This window comes from Trachypithecus francoisi, unplaced genomic scaffold (genome assembly GCF_009764315.1).
Source record: "Trachypithecus francoisi isolate TF-2019V2 unplaced genomic scaffold, Tfra_2.0 Contig01474, whole genome shotgun sequence".
NCBI lineage: Eukaryota > Metazoa > Chordata > Mammalia > Primates > Cercopithecidae > Trachypithecus > Trachypithecus francoisi.
In genome coordinates this window covers 19,405,686-19,430,179 of record NW_022681435.1, presented here as the reverse complement: position 1 = coordinate 19,430,179, position 24,494 = coordinate 19,405,686, and the positions used below count along the sequence as shown (strand labels likewise).

At 34.1% G+C, this 24,494-nt stretch overlaps 1 long non-coding RNA gene across 1 annotated transcript in view; it reads left to right on the top strand.

The window, feature by feature from the left end:
* Positions 1 to 23,635, top strand: part of LOC117098941 — a 50,856-nt gene extending 27,221 nt beyond the window's left edge. The window contains exons 2-3 of the long non-coding RNA XR_004443655.1: positions 14,458 to 14,526; positions 23,468 to 23,635. This is a non-coding gene — a long non-coding RNA (uncharacterized LOC117098941). The remainder of the gene's footprint in view (positions 1 to 14,457; positions 14,527 to 23,467) is intronic.
* Positions 23,636 to 24,494: the final 859 nt, after the last annotated feature.

The following is a 24,494-nucleotide window of genomic DNA, read 5'->3' as shown; positions in this document are numbered from 1 at the left end:
AATCCCAGCTACTCGGGAAGCTGAGGTGGGAGGATTGATTGAGCATAGGAGGTGGAGATTGCAGTGAGCTGAGATCACACCACAGCTTCAGCCTGGGAGACTGAATGACACCTGGTCTCAAAAAAGAAGACAGAAAAAAGACGAAAGACAGAAAGAAGACATTTGGAAATTTTGTAAAGAGTAGAAGTGTATCCTAAAATATTATTTCTAGAAATATTAGACTGTCGGGTTAGAGCAAAACAAAGCAAAACTACTCGCTTAAAAATTATAAGAAATACTGGATAAATACTTTAATTTTTAATTGTGTGAATATATGACTAAGCTCATTTAAAAAAGGGTAAATATTTAGGGACCAAAAACAAATATGAAGCTGAAAGTCCTTTAAGTGCTTGATATGGTTTGGATTTGTGTCCCCACCCAAACCTCATGTCGCATTTAATCCCCAGTGTTGGAGGAGGGGTCTGGTGGGAGGCGATTGGATTATGGGGGCTGACTTCCCACTTGCTGTTCTTAAGATAGTGAATGAGAGCTCAAGCGATACAGTTGTTTAAAAGTGTGGGGCACCTTCCCCGTCACCCTCATCCCCCATCGCCAGCCACGTAAGACGTGCCTCCCTCCACTTCACTTTGTAAGTTTCCTTAGGTCTCTCCAGCTATGCTGCTTGTACAGCCTGCAGAACTGTGAATCAATTTAACCTCTTATCTTTATAAATTACCCAGTCTCAGGTAATTCTTTTTTATTTATTTATTTTTATTTGTTTATTTATTTTTTTGTTATACTTTAAGTTCTAGGTAATTCTTTATAGCAATGTGAGAATGGACTAATACAGTACTGTACTGAAAACTGTGGCTGCTGTGTAGATCTTTAGAGGCTTGGTTACAGTCTTGGTGTTTGGCAACTGGGCCACACATTCTTTGAAATTCCCTTCAAAACGTGAGGCCGCCCTTTCCATGAGATAGCTTATTGCCCTGTTTCACTTCTTATCAGTCACCATAATCTCAAATAATCTATATTATCTGTTTATTTGAGGCAGAAATTTTGTCCTGTTTATCACTGTATCCCATTACAGAGAAATGCATTCTGAAATGGATTAATGTAGCCATGTGCTTATAAACACATATTTTATGCTATGCATATATAACAAAATATTGATGTTTAATCTTACAGTGAAATACATACCTTTAAATAAACTATGTACTTTAATGTGTTATATATAACATATATAAACTGTAGATGTTATATATAATATATAATATACATTATATATTATGTATATACTATATACTATACCTATTATATATACATATATATGTTTATATAATATATATTTGTATGTATTATATATTATGTATATTTAATATATAATATATATTATATATTATATTTAATATATAATATATATGTATATCATATATAATACATATTATCTATTACACACATATAATACATATATGTTATACATATATTATATATTATACACATATGTTATACATATATTATATATTATACATATATGTTATACATATATTATATATATATAAACTGTCAACCATATTACAGATAATGCTGCATCTTGATACTACTGGTGTTAATTTAAAGAAAGAATGCAAAATACTATTACTATAAAGATTAGAGTTCACTAAGAAAAATAAATGTGAATAACATGAAACATACCTTCGCCTGTGTTTATATATTATTTGGCCTACCAAATCGCATATGATTAAAATAATACAACGATTTAAATAATACCTTGACATATTTTATCAAGGCAGTTAAGCATCTGGGAAATACAGCTAAATAGATTTGACTCGATGCATTGTCTGTAGACGCTATAGGATAAGGCAATAATTATACCTTATAATTTCACTTTTCTTCCAAATTCATACTGTTATTATGCCAAGTCCTTTTATACTTTCTATATAATGAGTTTGGTGTGACAAGCCTCCTCTTGAAACTTAGGCTGTAATGCATTTACTGGCTGCAACATGAAACTTATTTTACTTTCACAGCACTTTTTCTCATTAAAGTGCACATTTGTCTGTGGATCCTGCCGGGACCCATGATTTATGAATATGATTCTGACAGATGACTGTATTGTATTTATATTTGAAAGTGAATTAGCAGTTAAAATAATTATAATGTTAGCATAACTACAACTTAGGTCTATTTAGTAAAATTTCACTTTGAAAATAACTGAGCTTCACCTCAAAATGTCTATCTCAGCAAGGAGTCTTTAGCAAATCATAGCATACATTACTTCGTTAATTTGGTGTCACTCTTAGAATGCTTTCCAAACCTGCCAAATTTTTCCCGTTACAAGATTTTACTAAAGGACTTGTCGCTACCCTGCTGGTCGCCACAGGCAAGGCAAAGACATCCCCACAGTATCGAATGCGGGACCTCCATGTTGCATACCTCTACTGCATCATTTTGAAAGCATGCTCTTCTCCTTCAATAAAGAAAAGCATAGAGATACCTTTAGGAATGGCAACGCAGGAGCTCTGGAGTAGAATCTTTCTAGAACTACAAAATGATGACGTGATGACTGTAACATAAAGACTATTTACATTGCAGATAAAGTCTCCAAAGTTAAAAGAAAAAAGTGCTTGGGCAGAGTTGCCGGGCGCCTGTAGTCCCAGCTACTCCGGAGGCTGAGGCAGGAGAATGGCGTAAACCCGGGAGGCGGAGCTTGCAGTGAGCTGAGATCCGGCCACTGCACTCCAGCCTGGGCGACAGAGCGAGACTCCGTCTCAAAAAAAAAAAAAAAAAAAAAAAAATCTCTATTTATTATAAGATAATGCTAGGTTAGTGAAAGACAACAGAGAAGTCAGCATATGTTAACAAAATTGGAAGCAAGCAAAGAACATCACTTTTAAAATAACTCCACATTTTATGAAAAACGACTGTATTTAAAACAATTTTTTAATCAATGATATACTAGAAATTGAATTATTAGTAAAACTCAGTTTTTTTCTTTCTAGTATTTAAAAATCTATTTATTCACCTAATTTAGTACCCTTAATATTTTTCCAGTAATATTATTGGAAAGAAAACACGAGATAATATGGCTTCATGAGAGATAATAGTTTTAAAAATTCTCATCAAAAGAATTACAAAGCCAGGTAGACAGTAAGTAGCAACAGTTTTAAACTGCTCTGTAGAATATATCCATAAAAACAAACTGGCCCTTTGAATGTAAAAACTTGTGCTATAAGGGATAATAAATACAATATAAATTAAAATAAATTTAAATACACAAACTTAAATCAGAAGTATAACTAACTAATTAACCCTCAAATTCATTTTCTGAATATATGTATGCCTGATATTTGGAGAACTTTTTTCCAATATGATAAAGCTGTCATAAAATCCCTACTTTAAAAAATTTTATATAAATTATCGTGGAACGAGTGCAATTTTGTTACATATGTGGTGGTCACCTCAGGAGTTTAGGGTATTCCTCACCTAAATAACGTACATTGTATTCAGTAAGTAATTTCTCAGCATCCACCTCCTCTCACTTCTGCCCTTCCAAGTCTCCGGGGTCCATCATCACACTCTGTACATCCAGGTGTACACCCTTTTTAACACCCTCTTATGAGTGAGAACATGTGATATTTGTATTTCTGTAACTTTCATGGTTACTTTTAATTTTCAGTCTCTTCTTCTACTGTCTCCTTCTAAGAAGTATATGCTCTGCCACTAGATGGTGATATGAAGTTAAAGCAGCTTTATTGTCCCTGTAACGACAAAAACCCTAAAAAAGTATATAGCCAACAAAGCTAGTTTTAAATGAAAAACTGCATTAATTTAACTTGCATTAATCTCTCCAAATCTTAACAAATAATTAAGACAAATTTAAATTGTATATTCATTACGTGTTTATTTGTGACTTAGAATGGATTTCTTATATAAATTATATTTTGGAACATTAATTAGTTTGCATGTCTATAAAAAGTATATATATAGTATAGTTGAATTATCCGTATCAACATACTGATACTTAAGTGTACATATTACTACAAAAGATGGTTCTTCAACAGGAACTCGTTGTAATTACAAAGAGAAATAGATCAAGTTTCAACTAGAACAGCAGAGCTGCCTCACAGACAGATTCTGGTCAAAAACACTTCTTGACAGCCTCTACTCTTTTCTAAGCACAAATGCAGTCCAGAAGCGATGTTAACAATATCCTTAGTTCTCTTCATGTCCACACTAGGGGACTAGAACACAATGTCAGGAAATAAAAATGAGCAGTAGAAAATATATAGCTATATAATTAGAGTGTTTAAATTAAAAATATTCAATTTGTGCTACTATTATTTAAGACACCTGCTAGACTATAAACATGTTTTTCAGAAAAGAAAAAAAAATTAACATTCTTAACTTATAAATAATTCCCACAAATAGACAACAGAAAAGAAAACCAACTAAAGTAAAAACTGAATAAAGTAAATGAAGAGGCAATTTACTAAATCCACAGTTGTCTATCAAACACGTAAAATTATGTTGGTACTCACTAGTCAGTAGAAACATGGAAAAACTAAAAATTATCTTGTTTTTCCCAACAGATTGATAATATACAATGCTGACAAAGATACTGAGAACAAATATTGCAAAAGCTTTTTGGGAGAGCAATTTGATTGTATTTATTAAAATTTGCTTGGCAATTACACATCTGCATGAGAGATCCTACAGAAATATTAACTTTGGTGCACACACAGACACACAAAAGGATATTATGCAGCATTTTGCTAATGGTGCAACATAAACAGCAAGAATATTCATCCGTAGAAGGATAGCTCAAATGTGGCTAAGACACTTTGCTGAAGTTAGAGTTGATTAATAAAATAACACCAAATGACAATCTCCAAAATGCATCAAATGAAGAATTATAGTGAGTTTTAGAAACACATCTATGATATTATCATATTTATTTAAACAGAAAATATGTATCTCAATCGTATTTTAGAATTTACTAATTCTAAGCATAAATGGACAGTAAAAGGTCCGGAGGGAAGCACGCGGTTTCCAATAGAAGAAAAAGAAGGAAATGGGACAATGACACTAAAGAGGGGCTTTTATTATTTACTCTTAGGAACTTTGTATGGTGGAAATCTTTATATTGTAGAATTTTTTCTTCATTTTTAAATGTTTTGTTTTGTTTTGTTTTTTGAGACGGAGTCTCGCTCTGTGGCCCAGGCTGGAGTGCAGTGGCCGGATCTCAGCTCACTGCAAGCTCCGCCTCCCGGGTTCCCGCCATTCTCCTGCTCAGCCTCCCGAGTAGCTGGGACTACAGGCGCCGCCACCGCACCCGGCTAGTTTTTTGTGTTTTTAGTAGAGACGGGGTTTCACCGTGTTAGCCAGGATGGTCTCGATCTCCTGACCTCAGGTGATACGCCGCTTCGGCCTCCCAAAGTGCTGGGATTACAGCCGTGAGCCACCGCTTCGGTCTTAAATGTTTATTTTTTGATTACCAAAAAGATAACTTTTAACTTGTTGTAGAACACGACAAACAGATTCACATTCAACAATATGTAATTGCTCAAAAACTGGGAGATAATAGTTGTATTTTCATACATTTATAATTGAACAGTCTATATGTTATAGAACATTAGTAAAATGTCTTAAAGTTTACACAATAACAATTGACAAAAATCCTGGTCTGCCCAGTTGACTAAGATGTCATCTTGATGCTTTATAAACTAGTATAATCAGAACCATTTCATGATGATGATATTCTGAAATATAAACAAATTTAAGTTGTCTAAGTTATGGTCATTTTAGTACTAAGGTATATTTATTTTTTAATTTTTTAAAAATGTTGACTAGGAATAAGGTTCTATGATGAAGTAAATTGTCCAAAGATTAACATTGCAAGAATCTGGTGACAATTTTAGTAATATAGACGTCATTGCCATTAGCTTTGAAGCCCTTTGCCTCTTCTGTCTTAGGAGGATTCCTTTACAATTGTGCAGATCATTGAAATGTAACGTCAGAACTTTTTCTGTTTTTATCCTTTTCATATGTTCAGATAAATAAATTTATTCAAAAATATCATTTTTCTGGGCACCTGCTAGATGCTTCTCAGGTAATCAGGACAATGAGGCAAAATTCCTCTTTATATGGATCATCTTTTTGCCTGTGGTCCACACGTATGCTCCCTCTAACATGCTAAAAGCATGAACAACAGTAAAACAGATAACTTTCTTGACTTTATTATAATAATAACAATAACATAATTGTATGTGAGAAGTAGATGATTTTACATAAAATAAGCATCTTTATTCCTTAGAAAAAGAAGTGTTGTTTACATTGCGCTAATTTATTGTATTTACTTTATATTTTGTATTTCTAAATATAGTTTTCTTTTGCTTGTCTGTAATTTAAAATAATTTGATTCATATTAAAATTATTTTTCAGTGACTTTATTTGTTGAAACAAAATTTTACTGAGAAAATGTCAATACATGTAGACATAGGTCATTCATTTTCACTGCGGTGTCACAGTTTTACGAACATATTAATTATATTCATTCTATTATTACTAGTTTTATTGTTACATGTTTTAATTGTCAGATTTTTTGACACATGATGTGTTTAGGAACACTCTCCTATCTGTTTCCTGGGGGCATGTTTACAACTATTCATGAAATAATGGAATGGTTGGCTTACAGGATTGGCTCCTCTTCAGCTTTGCTAGATAATGCAGATTGTTTTCAGGTTGTGTGCCTGATGTAGATTCAGAGCAGCGCTATGTAAACAGCTGTGATTGCTGCAAATCCCCTCATGCACTTGATAATTCAGAAACTCTGGTAATTGTCAATCTGGTGAGCATAAACTATTATCTCATGTGGTTTTAATTTGCATTTCCCTGATTAATAATGAAGCAGTGCAACTTTTCATATGTTTATTGACCACTTTTGTTTCCTTTCCTCTAAAATTCAAGTGTTTTGTGTGATTGTTTGCGTGTGTATGTGTGTATGTGTGTGTGTGTGTGTGTGTGTGTGTAGTGAAAGACTCACCAGCATATTTATCTATCCAAAAGAAGAGTAAATGTGAGTTTTATGGGATGAAAATATCTTTTGTAAATGTGTGACTTTTATTTCCATTTAATTTATGGTCTACATTTAGGAGCAGAATTTCTTAACATTAATATTCTCAATCATTTCCTTCTTTTCTTTTGTGGTTTATGCTTCTTGAGCTGTCATATATTAAAAATGCTTTCCTATCCAAAGGAATAAGGATATTCTTCCATATTATTTTAAAAATATTTTATTATGCTTTTGACATTTACAATTAGATCTTTAATAAAGCTGAAGATGAATTTGTTTGTGATTTAAGATAGAAGTTCTGTTGTTTCTACAAATGGGTAGTGTATTAATGTGAACCATTGTATTAAACATCCCTGCTTTCCTGCCTTGCTAGGCAACATCATATCTTGTCAATGGCATTTTCAAATGGGCGTGGTATTTTGGTGAGTCCATTTTTCCCTTCCATTACTGAATCTTCCCTTTCTGCACCAAATACCCCCGTCCTAATCACCAGAGCTTTATATAAGTAATCATAAATAATGAATAAAGTAGTTTTATGTAGCTGTATTTGTTTCCTGGGACTGCTATAAAAATGTACCACCCTCTGGGTGGCTTAAACACCAGCAATTTGTTTCCTCACAGTCTGAAGGCTCGAAATGCAAGGCCAAGGTGTCCACATGGTTGCTTTCTTCTGAAGCCTCTCATTGGCTTATCGATGTCCATCTTCTCCCTGTGCCTTCAGCTGGTCTTTCTTCTGTACATTTCTGTATCCTAATCTCTGGTTACAAGGGCAACAGTCATATTGGATTAGGCCCACCTCGCGACTTCACTGTACCTTCATTACTTCTTTAAGGGCATGATCTCCAAATACAGTCACATTCTGAGATTCTGGATTTAGGACATCAACCTATGAATATTAGGAGGACACAATTCATCTCCTGACAGTAGCCCTATGAAAATGAAACCTTTTAATCTTTCCAATTCTTATGTATTTTGTTACCCTCTCTCAATTCCACCCCCATTGCATGGTCACCCCTATTCTGACTTCTAAAACTATTTTATTTTCATGTTCTTTTGCCTGCAATATTTTGTAGCTACTTTGGCTCATCACAATATGTTTGAGAGTGAGAGTCAGTCATGTTATTCCATGGGCCAATAACTTATTCCTTTTATTGCTGTATGATATTCCATTGTCTGAGTATACTAATGATCATATGGACTGCTAGTCAATTCTTCTGATGAATATTTGGGTTATTTCTAGTTTTAAGCTAGATGAAGTTGCTGTGAACATTTTAATACTGGTTTTTGCTAAGAACTGAATTCTGTCCCCATAAAGTTTATAGGTTTAACCCCTCAATGTGAGTATTTGAAGGTAGGGTTTATCCAGAGGTAATTAAGGTTAAATCAGGTCATAAGGATGGGGCCCTGGCCTGATAGATTAGTGTCTTAGTGCATTTTGTGTTGCTATAAAAGAATTCCTGAGACTAAGTAATTTATAAAGAACAGAAATATATTTATCATAGCCCTGAAGACTAGGACATTTAATATCAACACACCAGCATCTGGTGCAGGTTTTTTTTTCTGGTTTCTTACCTGGTAGCAGGTGGAAGCGGCAAAAGGGATGAACATAGAGTCCCCACGTGGCAGAAGAACATAAGAGGGGGAACTCACAGCCGGGCGTGGTAACTCACGCCTGTAATCCCAGCACTCTGGGAGGCTGAGGCGGGTGGATCGCTAGGTCAAGAGTTTGAGACTAGCCTGGCCAATGTGGTGAAACCCATCTCTACTAAAAACTACAAAAATTAGCTGGGCGTGGTGGCACACACCTGTAGTCCCAGCTACTCAAGGCAGGAGAATTGCTTGAACCAGGGATGCAGAGATTGCAGCTAGCCGAGATCATGCCGCTGTACTCCAGCCCAGACAACAGAGTGAGATTTCTTCTCAAAAAGTAAATAAATAAATGTAAAAATATAAAAGAGGGAACTCACCTCCACAAGCCATTTTATAAAGGCATTCATCTGTTCATGAGGACAAAGACTTTATGATTTAATCCCACCACCCAATGCTATTGCATCGTGGATTAAGTTTCCAACACATGAAATTGGGGGTCACATTAATACCATAGCAACTAGTGAAACAGGAGAGTGGTTGTGCTCGCTGTTTCACCCTCTGTGTGTGTGTGTGTGTGTGTGTGTGGTGTGTGTGTGTGTGTGTCCTCTCTCTCTCTTGCTGCCATGCACAGATACAGTAAGAAAGCAGCTATCTGTAAGCTAGGAAGAGGGCCCTCACCAAAATTTCAATGAGCTGACACACTGATTTTGAACATCCCAACATCCAGAAAGGTGAGTAATAAATTTCTATTGTTTAAGCAACGAATCTGTGTGATTTTATTAATATTGTGCCAGCCAGACAGATGGACTATACAGTCCTTGTGGCTATACAGAATAATTTATTTTTTGTATAGACCTACAAGTAGATTTGTTGTACCATAGAGTCGTTTTGTATTTAGCTTTATTTAATGGCTTCTTTTTTAAGATGCCAAGCAAATTTCCAACATTACTGCATTCCACACATCCACCAGCAATATATGAGAGTTCAAGTTGTTCCATACTATTCAAATGTTGCTGTCTTAAATTTAAGAAAAACATATTTAGTCGTTCTGATGAATAGATAGTGATACTGCACATTTTTATTGATGATTAATGATTTTAATACTATTTGATATGCTTACTGGTCAAATGTATATCTTCTTTTATGATTTAGTTGTTAAGGACTTTTACCTATTTGGGAAAGAGAAGAAGTTTCATCTTCTTTTAATTATTGTTACTTAGGAGTACGTTTTTATGTTCTGCACATAGGCCCCAAGTCAGATATATGGATGCCAAATATTTTTCTCCCACTCTATAATTTGTCTTTCACTATCGAAACATTATCTTTTTGGGGGTGAAATTCCCATAATATAAAATTAACCGTTTCAGGTGTACGACACAGTGGCATCTAACCTTTGCAAATCTGTGCAACCGTCTGCTCTATTTAGTTTCAAAACGAACAGAGATCTGGGGCTCATTCAGTAGCCATTCCCTATCCCTCTCGCCTCAGTCTGTGGCAAGCACTCATCTGCTTTCTCTCTATTGATTTGTCTATTCTGGGTATTTCATATTAATGGAATCATACTACATGTTCACTGTTAGGGCTTTTTACGCTCACGTGATGTTTCTGAGAAACATCCCTGGTGTACCATTTATCACTACTTCGTTCATTTTAATAACCGATATTCCATTGTATGGATATAACATATTTATTCATTTATCTATTGTTGGACATTGAGGTTGTTTTCATCTTTTGTCTACTGCGAATAGTGCTGCTGTGAACATTCATGTACAAGTATATTTTTGAATATCCATTTTCAGTTCTTAATGGGTATATACCCAGGAGTGGAATTGCCAGGACATATGGCAATTCTATGTTTAACTTTTGGAAGATGCCAAAATATTTTCCACAGCAGCTACCCCACTTTCCATTCCCATAAGCAATGAATAAGGATTCCAAATTCTCCACATCCTCTCGAAACATTGTCTTTGGATGAACGTGCATTTTCAATTTTGATGAAGTATAATTTTTAAAAGATCTGCACCTTTTTGTGCCTTGTTATTAAAACTTTTGCCTATTCTAAGATCAAAAAACAATCTTACATTGTCGTCTAAATACATATAGATTTATCATGTTTAAGTGTAAGGCACATCATAAGTTAATTTGGGTGTTTTGTGTGATATATAGGTCGGAATTAACTTTTTTCCATATATATTGAAACATATACAAACAAAATATTCAGTCATGGCAATACCTTATTTTCTCTTTTTATTAGTATTCTCCAAAGAGACAAAACCAATTGGATATACACAGATTGATAATAAATAGGTAGAGAGAGCGAGAAAGAGAGTGAGGGAGAGAGAGGAGAGGGGATTTATTAGGGAAATTAGCTAATGTGATTATAGATATTGGGAGGTTTCATTATAGATCATCTCCAAGTTGGAAACCCAGGGAAGTCAGTTGCATGGCTAAGTTCAAGTCCAAAAGCCTCAGATACAGGGAAGCCAGTAGTGGTCTCTCAGTCCAGAGCAGCAGGCCTGAGGATACGGGAGTTCACTGGTGCGAGTGCCGGAGTTCAAAGGCTGGAGAACCTGGAGCTCTGATGTTCAAGGGCAGGAAAAGGAGGGTGTTGCAGGTTCAGGAGAGAGAACACATTTGCCACACATAATTTTTGTGTGTTGTATTTTCATTATAATATGTGCTACATGTTTTTATTATCATCATCACGATTTCATTTTTGACCAATTAATTATTTAGAAGTGTACTGTTTAATACTCTAATATGTATGAATTTTCTAGTTTTATTTTTAGCATTGATTTATGGCTTAAATGTACTATGAGCAGGGATCATAGTCTGCATAACTATAATCCTTTGAAATTTATGGAGAACTATTTTGTGGACCAGCATATGGTTTATTTTTGTGTATGTGTTATGAGCTCTTGCAAAAAAGAAATGAATACTGTGTTTCAGATACAAAAAAGCAATTGCAGTAATTTTTATTTCTCCTTCAAATATCTGTGCCTTCTCTCCCCCTGTTTTCTAATGGAATTAAGAAAATAGTTATTAAGAAAATAAGAAAATAATTATTAATTTTTGTAATATCTTAGTAATCAATATATATTTACTTGACCCCAAATTATCATATTTTGTTCATTAATTATTAATGAACAAAATTATAATTATTCATTAATTATTAATGGACAATTATTAATGAACAAAATTCATATCTTGTTCATTAATAATTATCTCTGTTTACCTCATGGTTACAGACTAGATTGCATATTAATAGATGAAAAATATATTTAGATTATAAGGTGATTGTATTGCAAAGACTAAGTTTAAAAAAGCAATGATTGAAGGATTGAGTACTATACATAAATATCTATAAATCTAATGCATCTTTCATATTTTAAAGTTCACTGGAGTAACCATAAATACACAATTAAATATATATATCATAAAGCACACTTCTATTCATGGAACTTTATAAAATTTTATATAGAAGTTCTTCTATTTGTAGTTTCAGAATATTGTCTAGATCCTCCCTTTTTTTTAATTTAGGCATTTCCATAGCCCCTTAAGTATAATGATTCATTACAACCCTCTCTTTTAATCATATTCTTTGACTGGTATCTGTTTAAATGTATATTTTCCATTATCCTATCTATTTCAATTACCATATGTGTAAAATAAAATTGAAAAGTAAAATCAAACAGTAAATAAAATTAAGAGATATGAGTAAGTCACATGATTTTCAGATAAACTTTGGTAGCTATATGGGTTGACTTATTTTTAATTCTTTATTTCCCAGATGACATCTAATATAATGATACGAATCTTCTAGCCCCATGGACCCCAGATATGCTTATCTAATTAACACCGTGAAGTCACTGCTATTTAGATCTCATTTCGGTGGGGACTTGCACAATAAAAACAGCAGCAGCAGACCACTCAAAGCAGACTCCTACCCTCTCTTCCAGTCTATTCCAATGATCCTTCTGAAATTATAAATCTGTGAATGATTAGCTTCAACTTAGGTATTCTGGATTCACACACTCCAAAAGAATTACTGTTATTATTATCTACAGGAAAAAAAAGTCAAAATCCGGGTTAATTGTTCTTTTACAAAGCAATTGATGATAGATGAGTAGGTCAGAAAAAAAGCAACAGAAGACTGGGATACGTGAATTTTTTTTGGAAGAGTAGAATCCCTTATCCAAGAAAAAAAACATACTTTGAAATTTTTAAGAAAGAATTTAATAAAGAGCAATCAATTATGACTTAATCATATAGGTATTTTACCTTGTACTAGAAGATCATAAGTTCAATTGATTTCAGTGAGTGCTGGGACAAAACTTCATACCTGTATTCATGTTGCACTATATTCAGGACATTTAAATCAAAGGCCAGTGTCATTTAAAATAAAGCAAAATAGGCCGGGCGCGGTGGCTCAAGCCTGTAATCCCAGCACTTTGGGAGGCCGAGACGGGGGGATCACGAGGTCAGGAGATCGAGACCATCCTGGCTAACACGGTGAAACCCCGTCTCTACTAAAAAAATACAAAAAAAAAATTAGCCGGGCGAGGTGGCGGCGCCTGTAGTCCCAGCTACTCGGGAGGCTGAGGCAGGAGAATGGCGTAAACCCGGGAGGCGGAGCTTGCAGTGAGCTGAGATCCGGCCACTGCGCTCCAGCCTGGGCGGCAGAGCCAGACTCCGTCTCAAAAAAATAAAATAAAATAAAATAAAATAAAATAAAATAAAGCAAAATAAATTCTTCCCCAAAGAAGAGCAACATAAGTCAACTTAGAAGTACAAAAAAAAAATGGCATTTTATATGTCGATGTTGGAAGAACTTACTGTGCCTCTGACAAATATTGAAGTAAACTGCCAATTAAGATAATTGCTAACAACAGCTCATAGTATCTATTATGAACAAGATTGATGAATACATAATGTAGAATAAATAACAAAAACATAATGCTTGATGTATCAAGAAATACTAAATATTTCAGATTCCTAAAATGCTTTTATTCTTTGCTAAACAAATCATGCAAAATTTAAATATGTCAGTAAGAGAAACTGAAGAATCTTTTTAGAAATGGTGGCAATATTTTTTATCCATTTAGAATCACAAAATTAACTATTAAGATTGAACTGATCTGTGAATGGTTGGACTACTTGAAATATTAAACCTAAATTATTTGACTTAATTTAAGTTATCAATCATAGTTTAGCATAGTGCAGATACAGTCTTGATCTAAAATATTATTAGGAAAGATGTGTTTCTAATTTAGAGTTATTAAGAATTATGTGTCATTTGATACTAAATAAAATTGCTATAATCCATTATCAACTACTCCTTAAATGTGATTTTATTATTCTCTCTCATGAGCGTGAGAAGATATCAATATCCTTCTCATGTTAATTCATCATAATATTATAACTCTTAATTGTGTTAGAATGATTTTGAGATTCATGATGAAATTTTGTGCTGGATTCAATATAAAAGAAAAAATGCATGAGTTTAAAATTATCTTTGTAACTTTTGGCCCAAAATTGCAGTACACGTTGTATTGTTCCTGAAGTCCAATACAAGAAATATGTAAGAATAAGTACACTATGTACAAAGAAATATGTATTAAGTGATCCCATAGAGGACCACTACACACAATTAAAATCTTGGAAAGTTTTTATGATTTAAATATATGATCAAATTTATAAAGGTTGCAATTTAATGGTTTGTCCTGTTAGAGGTATTTTTATTCCATGCATAACTGTATCTGTCTGCTAACTCTTCTTTAACCCATGTTTCTCCATGGCACTTAATTTTTCAGCTTCTTCCTGAAGCCTTCACAATCTACCACCTGCCCTCCTAGCAATTGTGCTTCACCTCTCTGCCAAGGGTGAGAAATTCACAAAATTATTTACACGTTCTTGTTAGGTTTTTCAAAAAAAAAAAAATCTATTGTTTTGCCCTCATTGCCTTCATCCTTTGTGCACAAATGCTTGATGCTCAATAGGGCAGGGCAACTTATAGCTGCCATTAAAATTATCCTCTCCTTCTTTCTATTTCACTCTCTTTCTTTTGTTGTTTTCATTTATGATTTGTTTGTTTATTAGCCTAGTTGACAGTATTCAGTTCCAGCAAAGTAAATGTTATGTGATGGACCTTCCTTCTAAGAGAGATGTGATTAGAATTTGCTAATAGTACCTAAAGAATGTTCTTAGGCCAATTAACTCACAAAAGGATTGGCACATTGGCTTTCATTGGAGCATTAAGAAATGAGGATTGTGTGGGACATTTTTGATATATGTGTATATATACACACATATATACAAGGGGATGTGTGTGTGTGTGTGTGTAAGGGGTGGGGAGAGAGACAGCATAATAGTGACATAATGTAGTAAAGGAGCAAAGAGCAGTCTACAAATTTTGAAGGTGTCCTGGAGAAGAAACGGCTGATGAGGTCAGGCTGACAGAGGTAGCTCCCACTAGAAGCCCCTTACTAGAAGAGGTCAGAGACATCACATACAAAGTGCAGGAGTTTGAAGGAATCATCAGGATAATTAGATTAACAGTTATTTGAGTCCACTCAGGACCACTCAGACTTCTTCCCCTTTGGCTCTCTGCCTTCTTATCATAAATATCATTCCTTGAACCATGTACCAGGAGAAGGCTCCTGGTGCTCATCAACAGGTCCAGTGACAGCTGAAATGAATGTATGGAGTTAACAACTCCTGAGTCATTTTATACATGAGAGAAGAGAAAAGCAAAGGCTGCTGTGTCCATGAGTTTGCTGTGATGTTCTTAACCAGCCTAACGAAGCCTTCTACTTGGTAACTGCTATTTTATTACAGCAGGTTTCAATATAGGATTTGTAAAGTATAACTGGTCAATACATTAAAATAGCATAAATAATCTTCAGTATGTTCTGTGTAGCTTGATTTCTCTGGTGTGTATGCATGTTACTCAAATTAACAAAGGCAAAAGAAGAGATGACAGTTGAGTTCTTGATAAGTTTGGAGTAAAAGGAATTGGCATTTCAATTTCTTACTTTTCTCAGAATTTGTGTTCGATTTTGTGTGATTGGCCAGGTGCCTGTGCTCCTCCCCAGTTGTGCTCACAAGTGGTCTCATGGCTATTTGATTTTCATTAGTAGCAATACAGCTCTAAGGATGGCACCTTCTTATTGGCACAAGAAACACTTTTTTCTTAGAGTTTTCACAGTTTAATCAGTATATATCCTCTGGTTCACTTATCTCTTTAACAAACAGAATATTCTACAACTTTCCTGTTGGAAATGCAAAGAATTTAAGAAATAACTACTAAAAGTAGATTTCCTAACAAGCCATGTTCCATAATAGATTTTCTTTTCTGTGATGGATAATTTTATTTGCCAACTTGACTAGGCTATATATATGGCCCAGATGTTTGGTCAAACACCAATCTAGATGTTGCTGTGAAGGTCTTTTTGTTTTTGTTTGCTTTTGTTGTTCTTGTTGTTGTTGTTTGTTTTCAGATGGAGTCTCACTCTCGTCCCAGCTGCAGTGCAGTTGCGTGATCTCTGGTCACTCCTGGGTTTAAGCAATTCTCCTGCCTCAGCCTCCCAAGTAGCTAGGATTACAGGCACCCACCACTATGCCCAGCTAATTTTTGGTATTTTTAGCAGACACGGGATTTCACCATGTTGGCCAGGCTGGTCTCGAACTCCTGTGCTCGTGATTCACTCACTTCAGCCTCCCAAATTGCTGGGATTACAGGCCACCATGCCCAGCCCAGATTTCAGACTTAAACCTCGGAATAGCATGAACCAATTATCTAATAGGATGTGTGTATTTGAACTAATACACATATGTCTTATTAGTTCTGTTTCTCTGAAGAACTCCACACATCTATTTAATACATGATTTCTTAGCATACTATTTACGATTTGTATTTCATATTAATTTGTAAATGTAGTTAAATATATTGACAAAGGCATTAAAATTATAAAAAAATATGCTCCCACCTCAGCCTCCCAAGTAGCTGGTACTACAAGCACATACAATCACGCTGACTTTATTTTTATTTATTTTTGTTTTTTATTTTTGGTAGAGAGGGGATTTTCCCATGTTTCCCAGGCAGGTATTGAACTCCTAGGCTCAAGTGATCTTCTCACCTCAGCCTCACAGTGTGCTGGGACTACAGGCATGAGCCACCAAGCCCAGGCCTCCCTTTCATAATATTACATCATTTTATATGTATTTATATATGCAGTTTTCCCATTCGTTTAATGTGGCCCATACATACCATTGAACACTACTTAACAATAAAAGGGAATACACTTAATAAACTATTGATACACAACAACTTGGGTAGACCTCTAAGGCAATATACTGAGTGAAAAACGTCAATCTCAAAAGGTCATATTCTGTATGACTCCATTCATATACCATTCTCAAAATAACCTAACTATAAACTAGTGTCAGTATCGTGCAAAGGAGGAGGGTGTGATGTGAAGGGTGGCAGCAGGAAGATCTTGAGGTGATGACAGAGCTCTTCATCTTGGCTGCGTGGTAGCAACACAAATTCACACTCCATAAGTAGTATACAACTATTCTCACATATTGTAACTATGTAAAGTTTCTGGTTTGATACCACAATTATGTCAGATGTAATCATTTGGGGCAAACTTTGTCAAGGGTATATAGGACCTCTCTTTACTACCGTTGCAACTTCCTGTAAATCTAGAATCATTTCAAAATAAAAAGTTGACATCATAATTTTGAATGAAAAGTGTACATTATGTGGTTTATTGCCATTTCAGATAAGACACTAGGGACAGTGAAAAATAATAAAAGATTTAATCAATATGACTCAGGAGAAAACCATGTATTATTATTTCACAAATTCATACTATTATTTTTAAGCAATTATAATACATAAACATAATTTGTTTAATCTGATGTTATTTTAAATACTGTGTATCTCTTCTGTAGCTGTAGAACCAGGCTTCCATTATATAACATTTATGCATCCTGTTGCAATTTAAAATCCTTTCAAGCTTGGTTATGTGCAAATCTCTACAGCTTTAAATAATTAAATCCATCTAAATTAAATTCTCAAACAAAATGTTTTCATTACATTAATGGTATTCAATTAAGGAAAATGAAATTGTATTTATTATCTAAATATTATATCTCAAAACATAAAAAGGTTTAGAAAATTCAAAAAACATTTGTAGTTGGCACTCCCCAAATGTTTAAAGATATTTTCTACATAATGCTGAAAATATAATGAAATGAAAATAATGAATAATAACTTGGATAATAACCATAGGAATGCACGTTATCCTCTTTCTGTTTTAGTATGCTTATTTTTTAAATCTGTAGCAATATCTTAAAGAAAAATAAATGGACGTTGAATAAATTATATCTAAAGCAATATGGATTTAAAGAAAATATCAGAAAGCAAAATTAAACATGATTTCATAGAAAATTTACTGTTGCCCTTTTTAAAACAACTGTAGAATTTAGCTCTCTGCTTTGCACATATTTGGTGCCTGAAATGTTTCAGTTCTATTGAATTTGATGGCTATATTGATTGGTCATTGTTCAGTTGGAAAAAAATGATATACTGAAAGGGTATGTCCATTTTTAAAATTAAATTTAAAACAAAAAATTAAATTCAAAAAACAATATTTTTTAAAAGAGACTATTATGTGTTGAGAAAACCAACAGCAGATAGTGAAGTACTAAGAAACAGCAAAAGTAGTAAGCTGTTATTCCTACCCTATGCCATCTGGGAACTCGCTCCTGTGTACTGGGAACTTCGGACAGGCTGACATCATTACATACAAGTAATCCTCAATAAGATTAACAGCTGATTTTTCAACAGACATCATGGAAGTAATAAATTAATAGGACGACTTACATAAAGTGCAAACTTTTTTTAAAAAGTCCTCAAAAATTTACATATGGTGAAACAATTATTCAAAAAAATGAAGGAGAAAGTAAGATATTCTCAGAAAAACAAAACTTGAGATGGTTCATGGTTAGTAGATTTCCACTACAAGAAATACTAGAATCTCTCAGGCTGAAATGAAAGTACACTTGAGAGTAACTCAAATTCACATGAAGAAATAGAAGTCTAACCAGTAAATGTAACTGTATTACTAAATATAAGAGTACAAATGTATTTTTCATAACTCTCTTTTATTTTTGTCTGTATCATCTAAAATACAGTTGTATAATGTAATGATAATCAATCTATATTGATGAACAAATCATCTATTAAAATGTACTCTGTGACAATAAATAAATAATCCAGGAATACCTTGGCAATTTTTTAAAAAGTGAAATAGAAGAAGAGGAGTGGGGAATAGGACTATAAAGAAACAAAATTTGTGTACATTATTGAAAGAAAAGTGTTAATCTTAATAAGATCATTGTAAATTTAGATGTTAATTATAAAGCCTGGGCCACTAATAAAAATAAAATTTAAAATATGCTGTAAAAGAATGAATAAGAGAACAACAATGGTACAATAAAATAATTTATTTAACACAAAAGAATACTATAATGGAGGACTGAGGAAAAAAATAAAACAAATAAACAAATAGAAAATATAGCAAAATGGTAGGCATAAATCCCACCTTATCAATTATCATATTAAGTGTAAATGAATTAAACTCTGATTAAAAGGCAGAGTTTGGTAAAAATAGATTTAATAAACATCCCAACTATATGCCATCTACAAAATAATTATTTATAATGCAAATACATAAATGAGTTGAATATTAACTGATAAAAACATTCATCCCATAAGACAAAGTGATAAAAAGAGAGCTGGTATGGCTATATTAGCAGCAGAAAAAGAGCATTTTATAATGATGAAAGTGACAGTTCATCAAAAAAACATAATTTTAAATATATATACTCCTCACAATAGGCTAAAAATTATATGAAGAGAAACCTGACAGAAATGAAAAGAGGAATAAACAATTTAGGAAAAATGGTTGGGTATATCAATACCCACACTTAAAACAACGGGTAGACCAACTAGACAAAATATTAGTGAAATCTGAAGAACTGAACAACACTGTGATAGTTAATACCGAGTGTCAACTCGAGTGGATTGAAGGGTACAAAGATGTATTGAACCTGGGTGTGTCTGTGAGGGTGCTGCCAAAGGAGATTAACGTTTGAGTCAGTGGGCTGGGGAAGGCAGACCCACCCTTAATCTGGATGGCACAATCTACCCAGCTGCCAGAGCAGCTCAAATATAAGTAGGCAGAAACACGTGAAAAGAGAGACTGGCCTAGCCTCCCAGCCTACATCTTTCTCCCATGCTCAATGCTTCCCGCCCTCGAATCTCGGACTCCAAAAAAATTGAAAGCTGAAGAAGTTCTTCAGTTTTGGAACTCGGATTGGCCCTCCTTGCTCCTCAGCCTGTGGATGGCCTATTGTGTGACCTTGCGATCATGTGAGTTAATACTTAATAAACTCCCCTTTATTTATATATATAATAAATGTAATATTTTTATATTATATAATAAATTTTAATATATTATATATTTTATATACTTTAATATATTTTCTATAATTTAATTTAAGTTAGATAATTTAACATATTGTAATATAATAAATATATTTTATATTATATAATAAATAATTTAATATATAATTATATATATTCATTAGTACTGTCCCTCTAGAGAACCATGATTAATACAAACACTAGATACCAAATGCAACTAACAGAATCTAGAAAAACACTCCAATCATAACAGAAGAATATACTTTTTTCTAAAGTACACGTAGAACATTATGCAGAATAGGTTATATATTTGCCCATTAAACAAGTTTAAATAAATTTAATAGAATTGGAATCACATAAATTATGTTTGTTAGCCACAATGAAATGAAGTTGTAAGTCAACAACAATATGATTTCAAAAAATCAGAAACATGTAGAAACTTAAAAACTTCCTAAATAACTGATGATAAAGCAAATCATAATAAAAGTTACAAAACACTTTGTCATAAAAACAAAATATGATCTACCAAAACTAAAGGGATACAGCAGAAAGAGTTATCAGAAGAAAATTTATAGCCGTAAGCAGCTACATTGACACAGAAGAAATATTTTCAAACAAAAAGCTACACATAACTTTTAAGAAACTAGAAAAAGAAAACAAAATCCAAAGCAAGAAGGGAGGAAATAATAAGTTTAGAGAGGAATTAAGTAACGTAGAGACTTGAAAACAATAGATAAAATCAACAAAACCAAAAGTTGCTTATTTGAAAAGACCAGTACAATTTACAAGCCTTTAACTACAATGACGAAGAAAAATAGAAGGGAAGAAGACTAAAATTGCTGAAATCCAGAATGAAATACAGGACATACCTATAAGAATAAAAACCTTGTGAGGAACTATTATACACAATTGCATGACAAAAATTTAAATAACTTGGGTGAAATGGATACATTTTTAGAGAGACATAAAATTACCTTAAGAAGAAAGAGAATTTCAGTTGTGCAGGAAGGGGCTCTCAACAGGACCTAAGACCATAGAGGAAAGAAGCTATCATCAAACAAGACTGAGGCAGGAAAGAAAATAAACTCATGAAAGAAAATAAACACCCCAAACTTCCTTTCCTTCTTCACTCTAAGTCTTTCCAGAGTATCCCATTAGCCATTATGAACCATAAATCAGGGATGATAGAGGTCTGTCTCCTGGGGCACAAAAAGGAGCAGCAAAAGTCACACAATGAATGAGGAAGATGGCACATAACATAAAGTTGCACCCTTTCATATCTCAAGATTTATTTTGTCCTTCACCTACACTGGAGTAATCTCAATGCAGACAATGTCCAAAGTCCATTAGTCATTACATCATCATGTGTTGGTTCAGTTATATTCCTTCCATGAACATAGATTATAACTTTATTCACCTCTAGTCTTCTTTATGTAAGGAGGCAAGGGTGAACAATTAGTTCATACTAAATATAGTTTTTACAAACTTCACAATTTAGCTGATCAGCGAAGTCTAAGTTGACAGTCAATCTAACTGTATTCTTCCACCATCCAATTTCTTTTTTATTATTTCTTTTATTTAATGAAACAAAACGAATTGTCCCATAGACAGTTTTGTTTTGCTTTGTTTTGTTTGTTTGTTTTTGGATAAGCATAGAAATTGACCCTTCTAGTCTTAAGGCTTGAATCTTACATTTGTTTTCTTTGAGTTCCTTCCTCAGTAAATGACCCTTAGACCTTTCAAAAATTATCAAAGAAATGAAACTCACTGGATCACTGCATCCAAACAATGAGATGCCAGACCTTTCATTCTTCATTTCTTCCTTCCCCCTCCCTTAATCTTGTTTTTCTAACCAGCCATCTGCTTCTTGTTGAGCAACTTCTCTAGCTCACCCCTTCCTATTACCTGTTTTCCCACACATAGTTACATTTCTTTCTTCCTATATAGGTCAAGGAGATGGATTTGAGACTTATATCCCATCTCCTTGGCTGAAACACCCAATTAAAGCCTCTTCCCTGTCAATACTCATTGTCTCAATGACTGGCTTTCTGTTCAGTGAGCAGCAGCACCTAGACTGAACCCCTGGCTTTTGGAAAACAATTAGTTTGTTTCATTGTTTGTTTTACAATAGGGTAGTTACCCAAACTTTCCTTTCCTTTGGTGATCATCTTTTACTTTTGTTTGCCAGCTTCTTATAAACCATAATTATTGTCCATAATTATTGGACATTCCTTTGGTGATCATCTTTTACTTTTGTTTGCCAGCTTCTTATAAACCATAATTATTGGACATGAGATCCAGTAAATGTCCTTGGTTCCAGGGAGTCCTTCTTGGTTCTGTAGCATACCAGTATCAAATATTCCTTTTGTTGTTTTTTGTTGTTGTGTTGTTTTGTTTTTTCATTTTAGTTTAGTTTAGTTTTGTTTTTTTGAGACAGAATCTTGCTGTTGCCCACACTAGAGTGCAGTGACATGATCTCAGCTCACCGCACCCTCCATCTCTCGGATTCAAGTAATCTTCCCACCTTAGCATCCCGAGTAGCTGGAATTACAGGCATGCACCACCAATGCCTGGCTATTTTTATTTATTTATTTATTTATTTTGTGTTTTCAGTAGAGATGAGGTTTCACCATGTTGGCCAGGCTGGTCTCAAACACTTGGCCTCAAGTGATCTGCCTACCTCAGCCTCCCAAACTGCTGGGATTACAGGCATGAGCCACTATAGCTGGACCAAATATCCCCTTTGTAAGATAATCAATAACCCTGGCCAGGACAGTAACCCATTTCTTTTTATGTTGGTTCATCAACGTGAGAGGAAAATACATTAATGTGTCATTGAGGCTTCCAATTTAATGAACTCTTATGGAAGCTGAGGTTGCCTCATGATTATGTATCCCTGGGTAAATGGATCTCCCAACCCACTGAACACAAAGGTATAGCAGGAAGAAGGAAAATTCCTGAAGAGGTTATTAAGTGGGCTGGGCATGGTGGCTCACGCCTGTAATCCCAGCACTTTGGGAGGCCAAGGCAGGCAGATCACCTGAGGTCAGGAGTTCGAGACCAGACTGGCCGACGTGGTGAAACCCCATTTCTACTAAAAATACAAAAATTAGCCAGGTGTGGTAGCATGTGCCTGAAATCCCAGCTACCCAGGAGGCTGAGGCAGGAGAATCGGTGGAACTCGGGAAGCAGAGGCTGCAGTAAGCCAAGATAGAGCTGCTGCACCCCAGCCTGGGCAACAAAGCAAGACTCCACCAAAAAAATAAAAAGAGGTTATTAAGTGTGCAGAGAAAAAGAGCTCTCCCATCTTTCCTGTTTTGTTCCAGATCAATGAATTCTGGCCTTGTGAGAAAAGGTACTGTGTGTTTTTTGCCAAGCTAAACCATAAACTATACTCCAGAGGCATTACTCCAACATGTGGTGCTTCAGCCAGCACTGTGAGTTTTTGGTGAGCCAAGTCAGATTTCTACCAAGGTTTTGGATCATGGAGCATATGGCAAAAACAGTAAGTTCTATTTATGTGAGCCCATTATGTTACTTTCTACTTCATAAAATGTTCTTCCATTATAGGCAACATGTGTGCATCTGTATAGGATGCTTTTCAATAACCGTCATATATTGAACATTTATGAAGCAGTAAATGAGAATTTTGACTTTTGTTTGGAGGAAGAGTTGGGAAGAAAAGAGAAGGGCAGGAATTTTCTAATTTTATTGCAAAACCATTAAGTAATAGTATTACATTTTCATTCAAACAAAGGAAATGGTGATGGGAAATGGAAATTCATTATTCTGACAATTTTAAGTAGTTGATTTATTTAACTTTTTGTCAAAACACTTTAAATCTGCCTTCCTTGTCAATGTGTAGATAACTTTTCATAAGAGGGACCTGTGATATGATAACTATCTTTCATTGGGAATGTAACTCGCTAGTATCTTTCAAGGAAAACAGCTCATTTCTATAAGTTTATTATCTCCATTAAAACATATATTGAAAGCATAGAGCCTGCAGCATTTGGAATATGGATTCTAACGATTGTAAAACCTGTTGCATGGGCAACCTCATTAGGCACCTTAAATCACAATGACAAGCTCTAGAGATGGCTATGAAATAATATTTAGGGAATTTCATAGCAAATAAAGTTTTAAGAAGAAATCAATCAAAGTTGAAAGAAACATATTTTTAGTGTTTTTGTTTTTTTTTTAATTTTAGCAGCTCAAGTTAGCTTTATATAAATTCTGGGGTTAATTAAAATGTAGCTCCAGGGGGACTCTTGGACTTTAAATTCATAAGTCAAAACCATTTATTTAATATTTGCCATGTGGCAATCATTTCTTTATTTGGTAAAAAGATGA